Source organism: Lithobates pipiens, unplaced genomic scaffold (assembly GCF_037356315.1).
Source record: "Lithobates pipiens isolate NorthernLeopardFrog02 unplaced genomic scaffold, aLitPip1_a1.2 Scaffold_11, whole genome shotgun sequence".
NCBI classification, from domain to species: Eukaryota; Metazoa; Chordata; class Amphibia; order Anura; family Ranidae; genus Lithobates; species Lithobates pipiens.
In genome coordinates, this window is record NW_027507696.1 from 21537914 (window position 1) to 21563736 (window position 25823).

The window sequence follows — 25823 nt, forward strand, 5'->3', positions numbered from 1 at the left end:
CACTGCTGCGATGCAAGAACCCTGCGAATCCAGTACGGGTTCCCGCATCGCATACAACTCGCAAGTAGTTCACACTGCCATATGCGAACCGCTGCAGGTGTCAATACAAAGTTAAAGCATTTTGTCAACCCAATAAAAGAAATAATTTCCTGGTCCCTTAAAGCAGATTAAACAGCACAGTGGTTGTGCTGTGTAATCTGCCCCCCCTCTAAACCCTCCACTTCCTGTATCCCCCTCTCTAAACTGATCACGAACATCATGGCTGCTGATCTACGACCACCGGGGTCAGAGTGCATCCCTCCATCATACGCAGCCCTGCTCTCAGCTCTCCTCTCTTCCACTCACCCTCTCCTCACTGCCTGTCAACTGTGTCTGTGTGTCTCCGTCTCCACCCTCCGCCGCTATTAGCAAAATGCTCACTGCTAGCCGCTTTATTATATTTTGTTATAGCACACTGCATTCATTTTTTTATAAAAATGGGTGTTGTAAATAACGATTCAGTGCTGTCTTCAGGCCAGTCACGTGACTCTCAGCCGGTTTTCAGGAGAAGAGGCTAAGCAGCCAGGTCAGAGGGAGATCATGGCCCCTCCTGCAGTATCCATCTATCGGAGCTGTACCGCGGCCACGAGTCATGTGACCGGCCTGAAGACAGTTCAAAATAGATATTTACAGCACTCGTTTTTACAAAATACTACTGTAGTGTGCTCTGCCAGGCTCTAATGGAGGGTCTGACAGTGTTTGTCTTATATGGGTAAACACTTTCATGACACCCCCAAATCGGTTTGCATATCGCAGTGCAAACTGTCAATGCGGACAGGAATTGGATCGCACCCGTGCGATCCAATTCTGGTGCGGACCAAAGAAAGGGTGCTGCGCAACTTTAGTCCGAATCCGATGCAAATTCCGCTATACAATGGTGGGATTTGCATCGTCCAGACATTGAATGTGATTTCCACAGCAGTGTCTGGCATTCCAGCAGTGTGGACTCGGCCTAAAACGAAGCCAGGAAGATGTAGAGTAATCTACCTGGCTATGCTATGCAGCATTTTGTTTTTGGCAGAGGAAAGGGGAATTATATATATATATATATATATATATATATATATATATATATATATATATATATATATATATAATATTGTGCACTTCCACTATAAAGCTACTCTGACGCTATTTAAAAAAAGGGGGGGGGGGGAGAAGCCCTGCCTGCAAATCTATACTCTGGAGAAAGCAAAGAAAAAAAAAATCTTAAGCAGTGGGGCTCCCCTACACTGTAATGGTTAAATACTAATTTATGGCTAGGGTATTGGGAAAGAGGACTTCACCTTACCTTATCCCTTGCTCTCCAGCTACCACAGCTTTCCTCTTCTCCCTGACATTACAGTTGAAAGTGTTACTAAACCCACAAAAGTAAAATCATTCTGTATATGCAATAAAGCATGCTTGTTATACTCACTGTGGAACCTAAGGAGTTAATTTTCTGTATTGTGTGTAAAGGCTGGTTGATTCTGTATGCACAGATCCTCCTCTTGCATTGTTTCCAAAACATGTCCAGATAGGACAGAGTTACTGGAGTCAGGCTGCACATGCTCAGTTTGGTGTGTATTGCTATGGAGTTATTTTTTTTTTTAAACTTGGGAGAGTGCATCTGATTAGCACAGGGCCAATCAGCACTGTCCAGACAGAGGGTCAGGCATCCTGCAACCTGATAGGACAATCATGGGAAAATTAAACTCCTCCTACAAGCTTTAAGCGGACACAAATAGAATTCACAAGACTGCTATATACTGCTGATGAGAAAGGGTATTTAGCGGTTTATATTTACTAAAATAATTGCATTTCCATATTCCGTGTACTGTGGGAGACCAGCTATAGGGAATGCAGGGTCCTGGGTTTAGTAACACTTTAAGGCTCCATGCACACTGGAGCTGATAAACTGCAGTTTATTGGAGTTTGGGCGTTTTTTTGTAAAAGCCCATAAACTCCACTCTATGTTAGCCTATGTGTCCATGCACACATTGACGTTTTTCAGCTTTAATGAGCAGTGGAGTTTATGGGCTTTTTTCTGAACGCCAGAAATTTGCGTTCAAAGTGCCGTTTTTCACCGCCAAAAAACGATAAACGCTCATAAACGCTTATAAACGCTCATAAACGCGCGTTAATTAGTGTTCGGCATTCTATTTTTTCAATGCATTGTGGGAGTTTGGAATGTACTGTGGGATTTTTGGAGTGTCCTCTGTGTATTTTTATTGAAAACGCCCATAAACGCTAACGCTAATAAACGCTCATAAACGCCCATAAACGCTGGTACAAAACGCTGTTAAAAGCAAGTTTTTCAACCAGCATTTTCTGCCAGCAATCTGTTGTCCAGAAAAAGCTTTTTTGAGCTTCAGTGTGCATGGAGCCTTAGGCTAGGTTCACACTATTGCGATGCGGGAACGCCGCGAATCCGCGGCGTTTTCCCGCATCGCTCACCTCCCGCCGGCAGTTCACACTGCCCTATGCGGACGGCTGGGGGTGTCAATGTTATGTTAATGACACCCCCAGATCCGTCGGCATATCGCAGTGCGATCTGCCGACTCGCACAGGAATCGGATCGCATGGTGTGAACCCCCATGCGATCCGATTCCGTTGCGGACCCAAAAAAGGGTCCTGTGCGAGTTTGCTGTGGGACAGCTGCGAGTTCAGCCATACTATCTGTATGGCTGAACTCGCAGTGCTACGGAGATCGGATGTGATTTGCTGTGCGAATCACATCCGGTTCTCCCCCCGCAGCGGTGTGAACCCAGCCTTAGAGCAGTTTCTCTGCATCCTTGCTTACAGTGCAAGCCTATTGGCCGTGTGTTTTACTTGATGATGTCAGAGTGCCTGCGACCTCTAGAGCGTCTATGAGAAAAGGGAGCAGGAGCTGTTCTTATAGTGAGGGAGCCTGCTCGAGCCTGTGTTTAGGTAAGTAAAAGTTGTTTTTAGTACCCTAGGCATAGATGAGACTTTGACGCTTGCAATGCAAAAGGAAGGAAGCTTTTCTTCTCCCAGCTGTTGAATTTGTTGAGAAATATTCTGCCGCTGACTCTTTAAACAGAGGTTGGTGGAGTGAGATGAGTAAGAGAGAGTGTTAATTCCTGTCCTTGCAGGTTGTGCTTATTTGTATGACTTTTTAAATAGCTACATACATCCAGTGTGTTCATAGTGCATTGTTTGTATATCAGCTTTCCCATGTTTATGGGTACAATAAAAGCCATTCAGCCATTAGCTTTGCAGCAACCTCTGTGGTGTATCAGAAAATTCCTGACTAATTTCTGTACTTTTTTTTTTTTATCTGACAGTTGGGCCAGAACATCAACAGAGAATTTTAAAGGCTCTGAAAGTGCTTGGTGTGGAACCGAGGTGAATCTATCCTTGGAATGCAGAGGTACGTTCATAAACTTGCACTGCTTATACTGCCATTAGGGAGGATTTCAAGTATAACAACCAAAATCATTTTTATGGTGGGAAGAAAAATACATCAAAGGTTTACCAGCTGCCTTACAGATGAAAAAGTTGTTATAAGAATTAACTGTGAATCTACATAAGATCTGAATGTTACACTTTATGCTGACATTTTATGTTGAAAAATTGAAGTATGTAAACCTTTAAAGCTGGCCATAGTTTGAGGGATTTTCTTTCCTGCAACCTGCAGTTGCAGGAAAGAAAATCGCTCAATGAGATAGAAACAAAAGAAAAGATTGTGACTTTACATGAGGCTTTTTGCTGCAAAAATGAGTTTATTGAGTAAATATATCAGGGATATGCAATTAGCGGACCTCCAGCTGTTGCAAAACTACAAGTCCCATCATGCCTCTGCCTCTGGGTGTCTTGCTTGTGGCTGTCAGTCTTGCTATGCCTCATGGGAATTGTAGTTCTGCCACAGCTTGAGGTCCACCAATTGCATATCTCCGAAATATATGATAAAACTTTTATTGTGTCAAAGGCAATTCCGTGGTCTAGAAATATCTAGAATTGCCTTTGACACAATAAAGGTTTTATCATATATTTACTCCATACACTCATTTTTGCAGCAATAAGCCTCATTTAAAGTGCCATTCTTTTATTTTGTTTCTATTTCATATAGCCAGGGATGGAGGCCTTTTACTGTGGACAGGTCCGGTCACACTTTTTTCTTTTTTTAATAACTCGATTTTTATTTTATTTTTCCCTATCAACACACTCCGTGTTGATGAGGGAATCCTTCCTACAGAGCCGTCCCTGCCGGGAGAACACAGTGATTACTTCTAGCATGTTTTAATAGCCGCTAGCAATAATTTCATGTAAAAACCAACAGGCTGGTTGTACCCAAGTTGATTGATCTCTCAACTTGGGTACAATCAGCCGGCCCATACAAGATTCAAATCTCGGCTGGTCCCTGCTTGACTTGACAATACATTTCTCTTGTTTGCTCCCTTTTGGTCTGTTTAAATATACCATTGTTCAACAACTGCAGAAAAGTAGCTGTTAAGCCAGAAATCTTGTGAGCTCATTGTTTCTGTATTCTCTGCCTCTGTACTGCTATCAGTTAGAGCTGTTACCTGTTATCTGCATAACAGGGAGTACAAAACACCTCCCCTGTTATGGAGAAAAAAAGGATTGGTTATTTAGTCCTAAAACACATGGCAGGATTACCAGGTTGAAATAAAAGGGGAAAAAAATTGAAAAAAGAAAACGAATGCAGTCACAATATCTAAGAACTGGTAAACTGCAATTCTATTAACCCCTTCATGCCGAGCATATACAAATATGCAGCCTCACTGGACTGGGCTTTTTTCCTGTGCGGCTGCATATTTGGACATCTCCCGATCTGCTGAGAGCGCGCCGCACAGCACGCTCCCAGCACAAACACTGGGGTCTCACTGAGAGCTCCGAGCCCCGTACTAATGACCAGGACCTAGACTGTCTGATTCCAGATCACCTGATCGCTATGATAGCCTCTGATTGGCTATCACGGTGTTCAGTCACTGTGAAGCCTGCCCCCATGTTTTCTGTCTCTGGGAATGGACGATGTAAATACATTGTATCAATCTCTGTGCTTGCAGAGAGATAAAAAAAAAAGTGTGTGTAATAAAATAATAATTTAATGCCAAGATCAAGGTTTTGATCTAGGTCAGTGCCAGAGTTAGTGTTTGGGTCTATGTTAGGGTCAGTATTTTTTTTGGACAGGATTATTATTTTTTTAAAATTTGTATCAGTGTCAGTTAGTGCCGGTGTGTTTTTAGGAAAGGGGGGGAAAAAAAGCAAAATGTGCGCTTTTGTTTTTCTGGGCTGTACTAGAGGTGCAAACAACATCTAACATACACATATGTGGTATTGCTGCGATCGTCGGGCTGTTTTTTTTATTTTGGGTTGTTTTTTGGTGGTAGGTTATGGTAGTAGCAAGAAATATACAGTTAAGCCCAATACACACGATCAGAAATTATGCCAGCAAAAGTCGGTTGTGCGCTTTTGGTCAGAAATTCCAACCGTGTGTATGCTCCATCTGACTTTTGCTGGCAGAATTCTAGCCAGCAAAGATTGAGAGCAGGTTTTCTATTTTTCGGTCGGAAAAAGTTCCGATGGGAAATTCGGATCGTGTGTACAAATTCCGACGTGCAAAATTCCTACACGTGCTCAGATACAATTCGACGCATGCTCGGAAGCATTCAACTTCATTTTCTCGGCTTGTCGTAGTGTTCTACGTCACCGCGTTATTGACGGTCGAAAGTTCAGAGAACTTTTGTGTGACCGTGTGTGTGCAAGCCAAGCTTGAGTGGCATTCCATTGGAAAAACCATCCAAGTTTTTTCTGACGGAAAATCCGTTCGTGTGTACGGAGCATAACATAAAAAACAAAACAAAAAAAACAGTTTTCTTACTATTTTGGGCCGGTTTCATTTGATGATGGATATCTCCTGATTTTTTTTTTCTTTATTCTTTATTACCATTTACCACCAAATGAAAGTCCAATTTGTCCTGAAAAAAACAAGGCACAATCCACCTGGATGTACGATTTTGCTAACACATGTCAAAATTGGGCTTGGGCATTTAGATTTCTTTTACCCTCTGGCGCAAAAGGGGTTCATTTTTGTTTTTGGGTTTAAATACGCTTTAATTCAGCTTAGATTCCCACTGCCTATGTGGGTTTTCTTAGCATGTAGCTTCAAAAGAACCAGGTATGTGCACGGAGTTAAAGACTGTCCCCATACAGCCACGTTTGGTTATAGGTCAGTCATTTTCAGCTAATTCTTGGTGGGTGGCTTTTAGTTCTTAAAGGTGCGCCTGGTTAAAAATGAACATTGCTTTTAAAATAAATGTGGTTGGCCTACTTGCTAAGTGGCTGTTAATAATCCCTTTTTACCTGGAAAGTTGAACTGATGGTACATTTTGCCCTATGACATCCTTGCTGCTGTCCTTGGAAAAGGAAGCTGCACAGCACAGGCACTTGTGACACAATTTTCATTCCTGCTAAGAAGAGCTAAGATAAGTCTGCTGAATCTGGTTGCAGCAGATTAAAAAAAAAAAGATTAAATAGTGATTTAGTGGATTTTCTGGCTTCAGCACAGTTGCAGGGTTTCCTGGCTAGCATTTTTTTTTTTAAGTTTCCGAATGTGCCAGCGTTTTACATACAATATAATGCTGTGCGATGTTTGCCTTTTATGTCCTACTATAGCCACATGTTCAGAGCCTGAGCAGCTGAGCAGCACCTGTGAATGCGCCTTTATGTCCATGTGTACTGATGTAGTCAGTTATATTTAGTCCATTTTGCAGAAGTGCTTCTGTTCTGTTTCTGGGGGTAATATTCACATCAGATCTCCCTTCAGCTCATCTGTAGACAGACTGACTCCTGTTAATGCAGAAAAAATGTTTTTGGTCTGTCCATTAATACCCAACAGTTATGCCACAAATACCATTTTAACATTTCTATCTGAATCCACATAGTGTCCTGCCAAGGTGATATTTACTTTACATCATTATATGGGCAGGGATCGTGCCAGATAAACCTAGCAGGAACCCATTATATCTTGTAGCACATCAGTACCCAGTAGAAAACTGGTCTATTTAGAGGTGTGTGTGTGTGTGTGTGTGTGTGTGTGTGTGTGTGTGTGGCCATTCTGTCATAGATGAGGCATATCTGCCTTATGAATTGCATAATATAAAGGAAGTTCAGAGATGCATACAGAGAGCATAACCTACCTGCTCACTACTTCAGTTTTTCATCTAGGCACTGGCTTTCGTTCCGTAGTCTCCTTCTGAGAACCCCTGCTTCTGATGAATAACAGAGACTCCCAGATGTAGGCCCTTGCCCATCCCTTCTTAACGCATGTACATAATTCTTTTGCTATGCAATAGGCAATCTCACTAGTAAATAGCGAGGGGCATAAGGTAGGATGGGGCATGCCAGGGCCAGCAACCCGGGACGTGGTATTTCACATTACAGAGACTTTTGGGGTTTGAGAGTTCTAGGTTAGTGTACAGGAGATTGTGGGCAACTGTCAACACCTGGCGGTCCTTGCTAACTAGTCTGCAAATTTGGAAATGTGTTTTCCTCCCTCACAGGTTCATAAGAAATTGTTTGGAGATTTACACAGCAATGTACACTCCATGGAATACTTGTGATTGGACAAACATTTTTAAAGGAAACCTGTTCTGAGAGGCTGCAATTGCAGATCTCCTTCTTAACCATCTTAATACCTCCATATTGTAAAAAAATAAAACTTTGGAGAGGCGGACACTATTTTTTTGCAGTGCGGTTTGTAAAGTTAACTCCAAAAAACACACACGGTTGGCCAGTATGTTTATGAATGGCTGTTATTTGAGTTGTCATAGATGAGACAGATCAGCCTTGTGAGTTCCATACTATAAAGCAGGAATATGCAATTAGCGGACCTCCAGCTGTTGCAGAACTAAAAGTCCCATGAGGCATAGCAAGACTCTGACCACCAGAGGCAGGGGCATGATGGGACTTGTAGTTTTGCAACAGCTGGAGGTCCGCTAATTGCATATCCCTAAAGGAAGCTAAGAAATGCATACAGGGAAGCATAACTTGCCTGCTCACTACTTCAGTTTTTTATCTAGGCTAGGGATATGCAATTAGCGGACCTCCAGCTGTTGTAGAACTACAAGTCCCATGAGGCATAGCAAGACTCTGACACCCAGAGACAGAGGCATGATGGGACTTGTAGTTTTGCAACAGCTGGTGGTCCGCTAATTGCATATCCCTGATCTAGGCATTGGCTTTCATTCATGTTGACTCTCAGCCTTTCCTAAGCATGGAGTCTGCCCTTTGCAGGTGAAGATGCTGGCAATCAGGCTTCAATATTTTGAGTCATTAGCACAGATCAAGTATGCAAAAAAAGCAAAAAGGACTTCTGACTGTTCTGAGATTCTTGATTTGCATACCATGCCAGTATGATAGCCAGGCGACTAACATTTCCAGGTCAGCAATCGCAACCTTTTATCTTTACTTTATCGCTCTCCCGGACACTTGTCTCATCCTACAGAAATGTTAAGTCCAACAGGGACTGTAGCACCGACCTATTCCGTCATTTAAGCATATGACACGAAGCAAGCCAATTAAATGATTTTATTTCATTAAATTATTCAGCACCATTATTTACAAGGCTTCTTTGTTGTCAGATTAAGGCGTAATCTTGTCCTGAACTAAACCTTTTCATTCATTTTAATTCTAAAAAAAAAATATTTTTTTCCTGTTTACTGTAATCATAAGCACTGCTGTTCCACACCTAATTGTGATTTGTGAAGGAGTATTGACTGGATATTATAACTAAATATTAACCATCCACCATAATAAACCTGGAATCCAAGAACATCCTCTTTAATAAGGTACAGCTAACCACATGTAGTTCAAAATGACCAATTAACAACAATTTCCCACTTCCAAGAGTGAAACGTATTTTTGGGTGTGATAAACAAAACTAACTTTCCAGTTTTATTTCGCCATAAAATAAAGTATCATAAATCATAGACTTTGATGAAGGCATTCTCCAATAGATGCATGTATTTTAAAGCTCATGGTTTAGGGCAACGTTTCTCAACTCCAGTCCTCAAATACCCCCTAACGGGTCATATTTTCAGGATTTCCCTCAGATGAAACCGCTGTGGTAAGTACTAAGGCAGTGAAACTGATCAAATCACCTGTGCAAAATTATGGAAAGCCTGAAAACATGACCTGTTGGGGCGCCTTGAGGACTGGAGTCGAGAAGCATTGGGTTAGAGAACCTTTGTGTCAGCTTTCCTGGCAAGCCGTCTATATCCAGTGGATTCTTTCAGCAGATGTAAAAGCGGAACTTCACCCCCTTCAACCTCGTGTAAAAACGACTGGCTGTGGGCAAGGGTGGTTGGTTGGTTTTGGGCCAAGACAACATAATTTTCCCTGGGAAATTAGGACATTGGAGCAGGAACTGTCAAAAAAAGGTACTTGCTCCCACCCCCCTTTTCAAGGAAAACCTGCAATATATGCTATATTACCAACGGTATTGGGACACCTGCATTACACGAACACGAACTTTAATGGCATCCCAGTCTTAATCCGTAGGGTTCAATATTGAGTTTGCCCACCCTTTGCAGCTATAAAAGCTTCAACTCTTGTGGGAAGGCTGTCCACAAGGTTTAAGAGTTTGTCTATGGGAATCCAGAAGCACATATTTGAGGTCAGGCACTCATGGTGGACAAGAAGGCCTGGCTCAAAGTTTCTCCTCTAATTCATCCCAAAGCTGTTCTATTGGGTTGAGGTCAGGTCTCTGTGCAGGCCAGTCAAGTTCCTCCACCCCAAACTCACTCTTCCTTGTCTTTGTGGACCTTGCTTTGTGCACTGGTCAAAATCATTTGATGGAGGTGGAATTATGGTGTGGGTTTGTTTTTCATCGGTCAGGCTTGGCCCTTTAGTTTCAGTAAAGGGAACTCTTTTAAGGCGTCAGCATACTAAGACCTTTTGGACAATTTCATCCTGTTCCAACATGACTGCCCACCAGTGCACAAAGCCAGATCCACAAAGCAGCGTTAAGCGAGTTTGAGTGAGCAAGGTTAAGTGAGTTCTGACCTCAACCCCATACCACCTTTGGGATGAATTGGAGCGGAAACTGCGAGCCAGGCCTTCTTGTCCACATCAGGGCCTGACCTCACAAATGCACTTCTGGAAGAATGGTTAAATATTCCCATAGACACACTCCTAAACCTTGTGGACAGCCTTCCCAGAAGAATTGAAGCTGTTACAGCTGCAGAGGGTGGGCCAATGCAATATTGAACCCTACGGACTAAGACTGGGGTACCATTATAGTTCATGTGCGCGTAAAGGCAGGCGTCCCAATACTTTTAGTAATATTGTGTAGTTAGTCTGTGAAGGGCAGGGAGATTGAAGGGAACCCTTTTAGTTTTGGGTAAAGGTCTGCTCTAAGCTGAGCTATAGACAATATAAAAAAGAACAGTGCAATTATATATTTAATAAAAAATCAATCAGTGCATTTTAAATGCTACTATAATGAATTCGTTTTGAAACCAACCTCCTATAACCCCTTGCAAAGTACTTTTCAGACAGGGAGAGGAAGGGTCTATAGGTAGGAGCAGTGCAATGCAGTCAGTAGTCGCAGGGCATGCTTTGCATTTTGCAATACAATGGGAAGTCAGGTACATGTGTGTTCTTGTAAAAAAAAAAAAACTACAATGAGAACATGTTTAAAGTAGACTAGATGTTATATTAAACATTTCAGCCAAGACCCACATCCCCACCTTGGCATTTACTGCAATTATCAACGCTGATCAGATATTGGCTAGCTGGCAGAAATGCAATGACCCGGCTTTGTTTACAGGGCTTACCCAAGCCGCGAGGGTTCAGTAGCTGCATGTACTTCTATAGGCTGCCGGTTGATTTACAGAAGTCTGCAGAAGCCTAGGACTTGTTCGATACCAATTTCAGTTGACTCATGGAAAAATCGGGACCATTGTGGATCTGCTGTCTTTCCCAATACAAATAACTTGTTGGAGGCCTGCAGTTATATATAAAGGTCTTTGTTGAAATATTTAAGGTCATTTTTAGTTCCAGTCGACGTTCTGGCTTCCTGAAAACCAGGAGGTGGGAGCTTAAAGTCTGTGAAAGCAGGGAAACATATATCAAGATAGCAGTATAGGTATGTGCAGAGCACCTGCTGAGGCCTACTTTGCAGTGCTTAGTTCATATTCAACATCCTCAACATGTGACAGATATACTCCAACTCCTACAAGGTCGATGGAGAAATGTATTTTATTATGAGATTCTTCTCTTGTCCGGGAGAGTAATGCTTGTTGATAAATGTTGTGCAATTTCTGTAAACCCTGTAGAGAACACCTATAAATCACTCATTAAGTGAGAAGATTTATATGTTACTACCTGTAAGTTATGTACTTTATCCCATAACGCAGTGATATGTCTTTCCAGTAGTATTGCACAAGAGATAAGTGAAACATAATGCACAAGACAATATGAGCTGGTTAGTTGTTTTTTATTTATTTTTTTTAGCTGGAAAGTGGAAATCGAAATAAGGACACATCTACAGTCTAAAAGATGTAAAGCCCTCCTAATAAAAAGAAATATAATGGGAATGGACATTTAGGGCCCATCTCCATTTAGACTTCCACACTGCAGTAATGCATTGCATTTGCAATTCATTTTGAAAGGCATCCTAGTGTACTAAGACTGGCCATAGATGGTATGATTTACTTTCTTTTTACCTCAGGTAGAAAGAAATAAAATCGCTTGATTCCTGTGTTGATGGGGGAGTGCCTCCTGCTGCGCTATTGTATTCTGCCAGCGGGGGGGGGGGGGGGGGGGCGTGGTGGGTGTCATGGAAGCATTCCATCCAGCAGAATACAATGGTTGGGAGGTATGTCAGAAGACCTATTGCTTTGCCCAAAATGGAGCTCCCATTAAAAAGTATATGTGTTGCAGCACTTAAAAGAGCACTGCACTGCTCCAGTATTCAGTGTTGTCACTCTCATGTAGACTGTGCCTGCTTGCACTATAGTGGGATGAAGAAATGTTGCAAAGGGCATGGCTATCAGCATTCCCACTGCTAATTCCCAACACTATAGCTTGTCGATCACCATCCAGCCCCCTGCTCCCTGGAAAAAAAACACTGCTTCTGTTGCTAGAACCCTCCCACTGTGAGCCGCAGTGTCTGAGAGGGAGAACATGTGGGACATGACGATGTGTGTGTGTGTGTGTGTATGTATATATGTGTATATGTGTGTATATATATGTATGTGTGTGTGTGTATGTATATGTATATGTATATGTGTATGTGTATGTGTATGTGTGTATATATATATATATATATATATATATATATATATATATATATATAGTGTGTGTGTGTGTACACACACACACATATATATTATAATATATTAGAGCTGCACGATTCTGTGAAAAATTAGAATCACTATTTTTTTTGCCTAGAATAAAGTTCACTATTCTTGCGGCGAAACATCTTACACATTATATTAAAAAATTGGGCTAACTTTACTGTTTTTTTTTTTTTTTTTTTTCCCCAAAAAATTTCATTTGAAAGACCGCTGTGCAAATACAGCGCAACATAAAATATTGCAACAACGACCGTTTTATTCTCTAGGGGCTCTGCTAAAAAAAATGTAGTGTTTGGGGGTAATTTTCTAGCAAAAAATAAAAAAATAATGATTTTAACTTTAAACAAGTGTCAGAAAAAGGTTTAGTCTTTAAAGAGGAAGTAAACCCTGATGGGTTTACTTCCTCTTTGGTTCCCTGCAAAGGTAAAGCATAATGGACTACTATGCATCGCATAGTAGCCCATTATGTGTCACTTACCTGACACAGGAGCCAGCGAAGTCACCGCTATCCTCTTGTGTACGGAGCCTCCATCTTCTCGGTGGGTCTTGCTGCTCCGGCGCTGTCATTCGACGAAGCCGCGATGACGTCACTCCCGTGCATGCGCACAGGAGCCGCCACTTGCGGCATATCGCTGTTGACAGCGGCGCCCGCTCAGTGCGCCTGTGTGCCGCTGTCTATGGCGCATGCGCCATAGACAGTGGTGCCTGTGTTTTGGCAAATATCTCCTAAACTGTGTAGGTTTAGGAGATATTTCTTGGACCTACAGGTAAGCCTTAATCTAGGCTTACCTGTAGGTCAAAGTGGTTTGTAAGGGTTTACAACAACTTTAAGTGGTTAAACTGACCTCATTTACAGACCGAAGTTGATTCCTTTGGTCTAAAGAACAAAATGTTACAATGTTTTTATAGTTAGCTCAGCAGCTAAGACATGGTGTGAAACTTGGCAGACTGCCTGTTTTTTGTTTGTTTTTTATTTTGGTTGGCTTGAGCAGAGAACATCTGGAAAATGCTTTTAAGATCACGAGGGAGAACGAATTACAATCTCGATTTTTAATGATTTAATTGTGCAGCTCTAAAATATAGATAAATTATATATGTATGTATATGTGTGTGTATAGAGATATAGATATATATATATTTATATAATATCTCTATCTCCTTTTCATTTCTATTTTACACTCAGTGGGCTAACAAGACACAGTTTCTGACATGTACACAGTATGGTTGCTCGCATAGCTGGAGCATTATGTGAGCTGTGAGCAATAGGTGATATGTAAATAGGTATCACAAAGATTGCTTGTGTAATTGATAAAGGGAATCAGTTCTGTGCTACCTGCCTGATACTATAGAGCTGTCAGAATGAATTGCTTGTTGAGCTCTGTACGTCAGGCTCACAGCCCTGGAGAAACAACATCTGTGACACATAACTATGGAGTGCTGGAAAGCAGCAGCTTGGAAATAAAGCCTGGCATCTCCAAAGCATGCCTTACCTAGAGAACAATAAGCTATGGAGTTGTCAGGCTGAGCATTTGGTTGGAACTGTGTTGAAATCCTCATTAATTTCATATCCGCATCCTCTAAAACATGGCACGGTTATGACTTATCACTTACAAATACAAATATTAACACCATCTGCAGCACATTAACTTCTATTTCTACACTCGGTCATACAAAGGAATGATTAAGGGCCTGTGCGATGCCCACTGAAGTGGGATACGCGTTAAAAGCAATCTTCACGGGGCATTTGATAGGCAGTAAGGAGACATTATGTCTGATTAAACCCTGTTAATGCTGCACTGCTGTGCCACCTTTGCATGCATTGCACGCAGTTGTGGGGCATTTCAGTCGCCCCATATACTTCATGGGTCGTGCTTGGTAACAGTAACGCCTGCTGAATGTGACATGCTGTTAAATTTTGGCGGTCCTTCTGTCAGAACAATAGCTCAGCGGGGGAGATCGCCACACTAACATCACTTAGTATGGCGACCGTTCAGTTTTTTTTTTTTTTTCAGCCCACTGGGTCCCTGGCATTACACAGGGATCAGTCAAATATGACTTTTGTATATTCGCATTGGACCCATATACATTGGGTATAGAAAAGAATCCTCCCTCCCCCCCTTTTTTTTTTTTTAAATAATCAAATTTTGTTGCTTTGCAGCCTGAAATGAAGACAGACAAAGTTTTTGTTTTATGCACCTGTATTTACTCAGTGCAACTTAAATATCCAAATGGAAGAAATAACACCAACATGTCAGAAAAACATAAAATTCAAAAACAGAATCACTGAGTTGGAAAAAGGATCACCCAGTGGGGTTGATATACTAAAGCTAGAGTGCAAAATCTGGTGTAGCTGTGCATGGTAGCCAATCGGCTTCTAACGTCGGCTTGTTCAATGAAGATTGGACAATAAAACCTGGAAGCTGATTGTTTTCTTTGCAGAGCTGCACCAAATTATACACGCTCCAGTTTTAGTAAATCTACCCCATTGTGTCAGTATTTTTTGAACCGCCTTTTGCTTTAATTTCAGTCTTTAGCCCTGGTTCTCACTGGAGCATTTTGACATGTCATATCGGTGGCAATTGCAGTCAATGGCACCGTCCTAATCAATGCGACACTTTTTGCGATTTTCATTGACATCTGCAAAAACCTGCACAGATGTCTCTGAAATTGTGTCTGATATCGGGACTGACATGTGGGAGTGAAATCGCGTGTGTTCAGCTGAACTCGCACGGCTTCATTCCCGCAGCTCAGTGTGAACCTGGGCTGAGTCTGTTGGGATACGACTCTACTAGCTTTGCACATCTAGACTTTGCAATATTTGCCCACTCTTTTTTCCAGAACCGCTCAAGTTCAGTAAAATTTGATGGTGACCATTTGTGGACTGCAGTTTTCAAGTAATTTCACAGATTTTCAATGGGGTTTAAAGTGATTGTAAAGTCTCTCTTATGTTTATTATTTTTATAAAAAATAAATAAAAAATCATACTTACCCGCTATGTGTAGCGGTTTTGCACAGAACAGCCTGGATCCTCCTCTTCTCATGTCCCTCCTGTCAAGTGCTCCCACAGTAAGCAGCTTGCTATGGGGGCACCTGAGCCACAGCCCCCTGTATTCATTCAGACACAGAGCCCCAATTTGGCCCTGTCCCCTCTTTTGATTGGCTAACTGACTTTGAAAGCAGCGAGAGCCAATGGCGCTGCTGCTGTGTCTCAACCAATCCGCAAGGGGAGTCCCATACGTCCGAGGCACTCGTGGACATCGCTGGATAGAGATGGTGCTCAGGTAAGTATTAGGAGGGCTGCTGCACACATAAAGCTTTTTATATCAATACACACATTAACATAAAAAAGAAAAACTTCTGCCTTTAGACCCCTTTCACACCACACAGCCCTTTGCGTCGGCAGTAAAACGCCGCTATTTTTAGCAGCGTTTTACCACCGGATTTGCGGCGGATTTGCGGCGCATTTTGGCCGCTAGCAGGGCACTTTTATCCCCGCTAGCGCCGCAAAAGGGTTAAAACCGCCAGCAATACGCCGCAATAGCAGCGTTTTGCCGGTGGCATTACAGTGCTGCCCCATTGATTTCAATGGGGAGCAGCGGTGGAGGAGCGCTAAACACACCGCTCCTTCACCGCTCCAAAGAAGCTGCTGGCAGGACTTTTTTCTGACGTCCTGCCAACGCACTGCTGTAGTGTGAAAGCCCTCGGGGCTTTCACACTACACACAATAGTGCAGCTTCTTTAGGGCGGATTGCAGGCGCTATTTATAATGCTATAGCGTCTTCAAAACGCCCTGGTGTGCAAGGGGTGTTACAATCATTTTTAGGTCTGGGCTCTGTCCAGGTCATGCAGGGACATTCACCTTTTTCTCCTTCACCCACTGTGTGGTCATTTTTGCTGTGTGCTTTGGGTTATTGTCATGTTGGAAGGTAAACCTTCTTCCCATTGACAACTTTCTGGAAGAGGGCAGCAGGTTTACCTCCAGAATTTGACGGTATTTTGCCCCACCCATTTTTCCTTCTATCCTGACAAGTGCTCCAGTCCCTGTTGCAGAGGAACACCCCCATAGCATATTACCACCTCCATGCTTTACTGTAAGAATGGTGTTATTTGGATGATGAGCTGTATTGGATTTCCTACCAGACATATCATTTGGTATTGAGGCCAAAAAAATTAATTTTAGTCTGACAATAACTCCTTTTTCGATGTGGCCTCAGAATCTTCAAGGTGCGTTTTGGCAAAGCTCATGCATGACTGGTCTTTCTTGAGGAGTGACTTTTTTTCTTGCAACCCTCCTATACAATCACATTTGTGGAGAATTTGAGATTGTGATATTATCACATGCACATAAATACCACTCTTTGTCATAAATTCCTGCAACTGCTTCAGAGTTGCTTTAGGCCTCTTGGTAGCCTCTCTGACCAGTTTCCTCATGGCCCTTTCATCCAGTTTGGAGCAACATCCCGATCCAGGGAGGGTCTGTGTAAAGTCAAATGGCTTTGTATGCCATTGAGAAGGTGATTAGCTATACCTGATTAAGCTTACTAATCATTTTTAGGAGGGGGATGACCCTTTTTTCAACTCAGTGATACAGTTTTTGAAAGTTTTTTAAATTTTTTCTGACATGTTGTTGTTCTATCTTTCACTTGGATGTTATAAGTTGCACATGAGTAAATACAGATGGATAAAAAAGGGATTGTTGTTTTACATGAATTATACGAAGTAACATTTATTTTAAAAAGGGGGGCTTGATTCATTTCTATACCCAATGTAACTATGCAAAAAAAAACCCCCCATCTCTAAACCTTGGCTTTAATGAGCAGCCTTGTTTACATAGGCAGACCGCCGTTCTGCCTCTCCAGTGAACAGTCAGTGGGTCCATTGCAGCCGTCGGACCCCAAAGAGCAAACGGCGCACGGGTATGTTTTTTTTGCACAGTCGGGCTGACCTGCCACAGTAAATGTGTGGTGGGCAGTCCGGAAGCAGTTAAATCTGCTAGTGCTTGTAATATTCCCCTCCATTGACTGACAATGCTGTTGTCCAAAGGTGCCCGCTGTGCGCCTTCACCTAGACCAGGGTTCTAAAAACGACGGCCCTCCAGCTGTTGCGGAACTACACGTCCCATTAAGCATTATAAAACTCTGACATTCACAGACAAGACTAGGCATAATACAAATTTTAATTCCTGAACAACTGGAGGGCCATAGTTTGGAGACCCCTGACCTAGAGTGGGGGCACTCTAATACCGGAGGTGTGTTATGCCCTGTACACACGGTCAGACATTCAAACGGATTTTGGGCCAAACTTGTCTTACTTACACACGATCACACAAAGTTGTCAGAAACTCTGATCGTTCAGAACGAGGTGACGTTAACCACATACGATGGGACTATAAAGAGGGCAGTAGCCAATTGCTTTCGTCTCGTAATTTATTCTGGGCATGCATGGCACTTTGTCCATCGGAATTGTCTACACACAATCGGAATTTAAACAATCAGATTTTGTTGTTTCAAAAATTTTAGATCCAGCTTTCAAACTTTGTGTGTTGGAAAATCAGACGAAAGAAGTCAGATGGAGCCCACTCACAAACTGATTTTCCGACAACACAATCCGATCGCACATTTTCCGTTGGAAAGTCCGACCGGGTGTACAGGGCATTACTGGCCAGCTCACCAGGTGAAAACCAATGGGGAAAAAATCTTAGAGGAAAACAAATGCAGCCACGACATCTAATGATTGGTCAGCTGCAATATATTACATTTTTGGTTTATTACTGCTTTAGGTCTAGTTACATTGTATAGTCATTGAGCAGATTTTGTATATTTGGTAGTGCTTTAATTCCTGTAGCTGTGAATGATTGGCCATGTTTTTGACCTGGAGTAAAGCCATCGTAGTTTTACTTTTCTATCATTTGATTTCTTTTGGCTGAGATGAGTAGGAGTGGTGTGCAGCAAAGAGATGGGGGATACCATGGATTTCCAAACCATGCAGTGTGCCCTCACATAATGAATGCCATTGTGCGTGTATCAGAGCGTGCATTCTAGCTGATACTGACAGTACAGCTGCATCCCCAGCAACAAGACCTTGGGTGAGAGAAGTAGGGCACACTTCCAGAGACAAAGCATCGCTCCACCTCCTACTAGGCACATTCATCTAATACAAGACACGCACTCTGACAAAGGCTATGTCGGGTCCCAGGTCTAGTCAAGGCAGAGTGGAAATTCTCCAATCCATGCGGCATCCGTTAGTGAATGCCAGTGGCTGATGCCAGGACAAACAGAAGTAAAAATCCAAAGATTTTTGCAACCAGCCAATGTAAGATTGCAGGCTCGGTAAACTCCTGCTCCTTTATATTGCAGAACGCACATGTCACTTCTAATGGTTTTGTATGCAGGCAGTGTAGTGATATCAAATACAGATTATTTGTGATTCTTAATCTTAGCAAAATTCTGATTTTATTGTGATACTATGGGGGGCGATTTAGTGTGCACATTGCTGACAGAACCGGCTGCCTAGCCAGCAAAAATGTCTGTGTTGTGCGTTTGTGTTCTCCACATCTGTTACTTGATTAGTTCAGCTTTGGATATACGAGTGCCAAATTTATCATTACACTTGCTACATATTTTTTTGCTTATAAAATACACATTTACACAGGAAGTGGTCAGAAGCATGCTACTGAATGAAGCCCAGGGGTGTTTTCTGAATGCAGTGAACCCACAACAAGGGAGAGGTGCGCCACACTCCAGCCTGTACATTAAAGTAGAACTATAGGCAAAACCTTTATTTTTATTTATTTTTTTATTTTTTTTATTTTTCATTTTGGATAGAGCAAAGCTCCCTGACAGATTTTTTTCCACCGTCTTATATTGCAGAGATTTCCCTTCACTTTCTGTCCCATAACCAAAACAGGAAGCGAGAGTTAATTCCTGAAAATTCAGGTAATCCCTTGGGGACCCCCAGGTCACGAGAACTAATGTCCCCATTGGAAGATTTATCCTCTAATACTTTTCTGGGGACAAGTTGGGATTTTCTTTTACTTTCACTTTCAATGAGAATGATAAACAGGACAAATGGAGGACTTTCACACTGCCGCGCCCATAGCGTCGGCGGTAAAACGCCGCTATTTTTAGCAGCGTTTTACCGCAGGATTTGCTGCGCATTTCAGCCGCTAGCGGGGCGCTTTTACACCCCCCCCCCCGCTAGCGGCAGAGAAAGGGTTAAAACCGCCCGCAATACGCTGGTATTGCAGTGCTGCCCCATTGATTTCAATGGGGAACAGTGGTGGAGGAGCAATAAACACACCGCTCCTTCACCTCTCCAAAGAAGCTGCTGGCAGGATTTTTCCTGACATCCTGCCAGCGCAACACTCCAGTGTGAAAGCCCTCAGGCTTTCACACTGGAGACAATGGTGCAGCAGTTTGAGGGCGGATTGCAGGCACTATTTCTAATGCTATAGCACCTGCAAAACGCCCTCGGTAAGAAAGGGGTCATAGAGATAGTGAATCTCCCTAACAGGGAAGCAGACATCAATAAAAACTGACAGGTGTTCTAATCCCTCCAAAATTTAAAAAGTTTTGCCTTTAGTTATATTTTAACTAAAGGTAAACTTTTTTTTTTTTTTTCTTTTAGTTTTGGACAGAGTGGAGATAGTTTAAAACCCCTGTCATTTTTTTATTGCTGTCTGTGCCCCCGTTAATGAGATTCACCCTCTCTATTTGTCCTGTTTACCATTATCATTGAGGCTGGGTTCACACCTATGCAAATTCGATGCAGATTTCACCGCGTCCAATTCGCATGACAGGAGATCGTGACCGGCTCTCCATGGAGCCAGTTCACATATCTCCGGGGCAGCTGCGGAGCGGCTTGCACAGGAATGCTATGCGTCTTTGGCTCAGTTTAAGGGCTGAATTCAGGAAAACATTTGGCCCTGATTGGTCCCTAAACCGGAGAACAAGGACGCACCGGACCCCTGCTGCGAGCCGCATCCATTGGAGGTGTGAACTCAGCCTCAAAGTAAGAGAAAATCCCAATTTATGGGTAGTCCCCAATGGGTACACTAGTCCTGGTGACCTGAGGCTTTCCAAGGAATTCCCTTAACATGGATTTCTCCTCACTTTCTGTTTGGCTATGGGATAGGAAGTGAAGGCAAATCTCCACAATGACACACAAATGACTAGAAAACAGCTACTTTAATTTCCCCCCTTCCTCCACATAGCATTTGTGGTCAGTGGCTGGCGGGAACAATAACCCCTCCAGTAGGACACTTTACAGCACAGGTGTTCCTGCGCCCATTTTCCTCTGCCAGCTTCTGATTGATTGCTGTACAGAGACTTCTTTCAATGCCATAAAGAGAGTTCCAGTAACTGGCACGCTGCTTTTATGCTGCATATCGTATCAGGGCACCCTGCACACATTATGAATATGCCAGTGATTTAAACTATTAAGTGCTATTATTAATCTGTCTCAATAATGTTACTTTGTGCCTCCTGTACACTGCCTCAATGTGCTCTTATAAATATGGCATATCCTTAGCCAGCATTTTCTCTTTGTCACTTGTGTGCGGTTTACTGTGATTCAAACTCCCTTGTTTCCACCAATAAAAAGGGGTGTCTTTAGTGCATTTCAGTTGCAGAAAAGTTTTTCCTTCTCAGAACTGTACTGGAACGCAGTAAAAAGCATCAAAAACGCCCCGGATCCCAGAACAGTGAAGAAAAAAATACGTTATTAAAGCGGGAGACCCGCAATTTATTTATTTATTTTTTTAAAGTCAGCAGCTACAAATACTGCAGCTGCTGACCTAAAATAAGGACACTCACCTGTCCCAGGGTCCAGCCATGTTGGCACCCAAGACCGAACCGTCCCTCGGTCCTCGGATGCTGCCGCCACCTATAGGAATCAGGAAATGAAGCCTTGCGGCTTCACTTTCCGGTTCCCTACTGCGCATGTGCAAGTCACGCAGCTCAATCTAAATGGTCTGTGATGTCTCTGGGACCCATGTGTGTCCCAGCAGACAGCGCGGCGGGATGGGAAGAGGCATAGATTCCTGTGGGAGTCTATGCCCGGAAGTGGGTGCAAATACCTGTCTTGGGTATCTGCACCCTCCTCCCCCCTGAAAGGTGCCAAATGTGACACTGGAGGGGGGGAGGTTTCCGAAAAGCGGAGGTTCAATTTTTGTGTGAACCTACGCTTTAAAGCATCTGGAAAGGCAACCAATCCTGTCAATTAACTTCTTATTTGCTCACTTTTTGGTCTGTTAAATATACCATTGAAAATGTCTTGTTATATTTGTTCCATTGGTGCAAAAATAGTATCTGTTGATCGTGAAATTCAGGACAGTCCTGTGCACACTTCCTGTGTTCTCCCGGGGAGGGGGGGGGGGGGTGGTTATTGGCTCCTTCGTTCTTATTGTAGGACTACTGTACGATTACAGTATGATTAGTCTTTATGTAGTGGAGATGGGAGGGCATGAGCAGCTTAGTGATAGAAAACTTGCATTGCCTTCTCCTGTGTATAGATGTACATTATATGGGAGATTCACAACGAGTGTTCCTTAATGTAGAATAACTTCTATAGAAAATCTCCCTATGGCACTCTTGCTGTGTAAGGGTCCTTTTACACGGGTGGTCCTCCCAGCAGACTCCGCTTTGCTCAGCGTGGGATCGCTCCATTGATCCCCACTGAGCAGGCAAATGACAGGTCCGTCTCCACTCACTGTGCAGAGACGGACCTGTCAGAGCACCGCTCTCCTCTATGGGGAGAGCTGATGAAAATGGACCGCCTGTCCGTTTTCATCCGATCCACTAGACGAATGGAAAATAGGGTCACCATCTGTCTGGATTTCACAGACCAGATTGGATCACATAGCGGCGGATGTCAACGGACATCTCCTGCTCCATAGAGGTGAATGGAGGCTCCAATCCAGTCGCCTGAAAAACTGACAGGCGGACGTGATCGGAAAGCTGGTGTGAAAAGGGCCTAAGGGCGGCTATGCTAGTACTATAGCACTACATGGACTCCCATTCTTGTAGTACACTAGGATAGTACATAGCACCACAGCCAAAGCCAACACATGAATCAAACTCCAATACATATCAGCAAGCTGTTTCTCTGTTAGTGGCACCTATGCATAGCTTATGGTGGCACACAAGCATGTTGTGAGTGCAAGATATTGTATAATGGGATATGTAGTGTTGAAATTTGGCCGGTCCTCAGGGATCAGATGGGTTTCTATTAATGTGGGCCATCCCAATCGTTTAATCTACTTGATCAGTGTATTTTAACAGCGGAAGGTCCGAGCACGTCCTGGAGAAGGGGATTCCTCCATACACCTGGTTGGCTGGATGAATGTGTTCACCTACTGACTGAATGAAATGTAGCACTATCTAGTGTGCTACTAGTGTAGTTATATTTAAGTTTGTGATTCATGGTACCTTGTGTGTTTGTAAGTGGGTCAGGTCATTACAGGCCAGACTGGATGACTTTACAGTGTAGGTCTCTGATACCTCCCCCTGGGTCTAGTGGCTTGGAGAAGCTTCTGGAAGTTAATGGGCGGAGGCCACAAGGTCGTGATCTGCAAACTTGAGGGAATCTGGCCAATCCCCAGGCAGGGTGACTGGGTTAGCTATTAAATATGGGAGAGCCATACTAGCAGGAAAGTCAGGTGGGAGATGGAGTGCTGAGGAGGCTGTCAGTGGCCTAGGTGAGGTCCCCCGAGTCTAGATTGAGGCTTGAAAGAATCCTTTCGGGGTTTGGTTTGAGAAGGAATCTTGCCTAAGAGCAGCAGGGAGCAAGGAAGACAGAGTAAGTACACCAGCACACCCATGGATTCACAATGAGAGAGACTGCCACATGTAGCAATCTTTCAAAGGACAACACTGTGCTAAACCCTGTTATCCCTTGTCCTGAGAGATCTTAGGAGCAGCCTGGTGGGCTGGTAGACGAGCAACCAGGAGGACTGGTAGTACCTGCAGGTGGTGGAGCTGGGATAAGTTCTACAAGAGGAGAGGAGATGCTTCGGCAAGCAGTTTTGCATTATTTTGTGCTATTTTCCAAAAGAGGGCTGAGTGCTCCTGATCCAATGGATTGGGTGTTTGTAGCAAGGAGAGCAGTCCAGAAATTTTTCTCTGTACATAGGAGGGATGTTGTCCTCATCAGTGTTTTTCAAGTCAATTTTGACATACCATAATCTCTATACCCTATCCAAGTTGTTTTCCACAATAAAACAACAAAAAACAAGCCCATGGACTGATTTTTTGTGTCTGGCTGCAAGTTGGAAATGCGCGTTTCCCGACTATGCAGGAATAGGGGGAACCAGTAACAAATGGCTCCTGTGGGGGTTGCGGTACAGAAAAAACACTAACCATCTATGGGCAGCTTTAGGTTGGCATTGCAAGTCACAAAGATGATACGTGCAATGCTTAAAGCCTCAGGCCAAAAGCTCAACACAGGGCTTTAGTCGTTTCCGAGGCAGCGCAAACAACCCCTGAAAAAAAGAATCTTTTTCATGCTTGTTCTATTAAAAAAATAAAATAGAAAAATGAGCATAGATATTTGAAGATAGAGTTGCACATAGGCTTTAATAAGAGAATTTTGTGAGATTTACATTTTTGGGCAAACCTTACTATGTAAAATGTAGCGCTAATTCTAGGCACTGGCTGTAAATAATTAACAGCCTATTCATTCCAACCCAAAAGTTGGGGGCTGCCCCTGATATTATCGGTGATTTTAGCTATATAGATAGAATCAATACAGGAATGCAGCAGCTTTTTCCATAGCATCTGGCTTTTAGTTTATTCGGTTCTGTTGAACGTTTTAGAGGTGATCAATCTTCTGTGTAATTTTCAGGATGCTTGTGATTTGTTTGGTTAATTACACCAGTGCTGTGTCGGTAAAGAAGTAGTAGCAGCAATGTAAATACACTATGTGATTTTAATTGCTAAGCAGTTCACAGTGCTCTGGCTGCCCGAGTACTTGATTCATTAGTTTGGGTTAGCAGTGGGAGCTCCGCAGAGTGCATGCCAGCTACCAAGTGACCTGTGATGGCAGCTGTGGGAAACTCGGCATCAGCGCATTGTGTGCTACCCTGTTCTTCCCGCTAGCTTGTAACAGCCCTTGCTTATATCCAGATGTGCTTAATTACAGTTATTTCTTACTAGTTCTTATTATTCTTGTACAAGGAAATGTTTTAGTGGAAACATGGTATTTTATAGTTTGATATAATGAATACCCCATGATTAGATGGTGCTGAGCTGCAATCCTTAGTAGGTGCTTTCTCTGGCAGTTGCTGATAGAAGAATTGTCAGTGTACATTGCCTTAAACCAACCAATCAGATTCAAACCTATAATGTAAAATAAAAGCAGATGTTTGCATTAAATGGTTTATTGTGGGACAATTGAGAATGCGTAAGACTCTCTTTTGTTTTGTGAATGGACAAGGGAGAGGAAAGGTGGATGAATGACGGGATCTCACCTTGTCCATTCAAAGAACGTCTTGCATTTTGTAAAAATACAAGCTTTTCTGAATTTATACGAGGGGAGGAGGAAAGGGCGAACAACTGAATCCCTTAGTCGCCACAGCTCTTTATCCCCACAGCATCAGAAGTGGGGGGGGTACCTAGTTTTTTTTTGGCTGGTACCATCTCCCACTTCCGTTCGGATCCCCTAGACGATAGAAATAAAGGCCCCCCCCCTTCTCCCTGTCCACAACCTTATGCCACGTCATCGGTCCCAGGAGGCTGTGTGGATAGCAGCTGTGAAGCTGCAAGGTGCCACAGCAAGCTCCGCACAGTAAACATGGTGCCAGGTACCCAAATAAAGCCAAAGTACCAGAGCGGGTGAGGACAGCGCTGGATCCCTGGACAGATGAGTGCCTGTTTATTTAAAAGTCGGCAACTATAGTTTCTTTTGTTTTTTTAACTGCTGACTTTTAATTTGTTGGAACCTAGCTGAAGCTCCTCGTGTTTAAAAATAATAAATCCAGCTATTTTTGTTATGTATGAATTAAAAATCAAGGCATTAAATGTAATTATGCATACAATGTCCATTTGTTCACAAATGTCAACCTTATAAAGTCCTCCGCACAACCCCATGCAGATTGGGAGAGGGAGGGAAAGATATTCTCAGCCTATCAGCTTGACACTAAACATGCTTACAGAAGGGGAAAGAACAGGGTTTACTTCATCAAGGTGCTTCTTTTATTCCTTCATGGTCCAATCAGGTAGGAGAGGTGACCAAGGAAGCGGAGAATTAGCAACAGTTGTTTCTTCCTATAGTAGCTCTTTTAGAGCAGGCCTCAAATGACCTGCTATTATCCAGACTGAGTGACAGTGCCTGACTGGCATGAAAAGGTACAGGTGCACTCTGATGGGTACTCTAATGGGGAGATCTGATGTTGGGGGACACTGACGGGCACATTAAATGTAAGGGAGACCTCCAGTGGACACATCTGATGTAAGGGGCACT

The 25823-nt window shown here is 43.0% G+C and overlaps 1 protein-coding gene across 4 annotated transcripts in view; it reads left to right on the top strand.

Annotated features, from left to right (window-relative positions):
- Positions 1–25823, top strand: part of CDC42SE2 (CDC42 small effector 2) — a 160544-nt gene that overhangs the window by 73547 nt on the left and 61174 nt on the right. For all 4 annotated transcript variants that reach the window (XM_077469777.1, XM_077469769.1, XM_077469792.1 and 1 more), the window contains one exon: positions 3327–3412. The gene's annotated coding sequence lies outside the window, so the exon portion shown is untranslated. The remainder of the gene's footprint in view (positions 1–3326; positions 3413–25823) is intronic.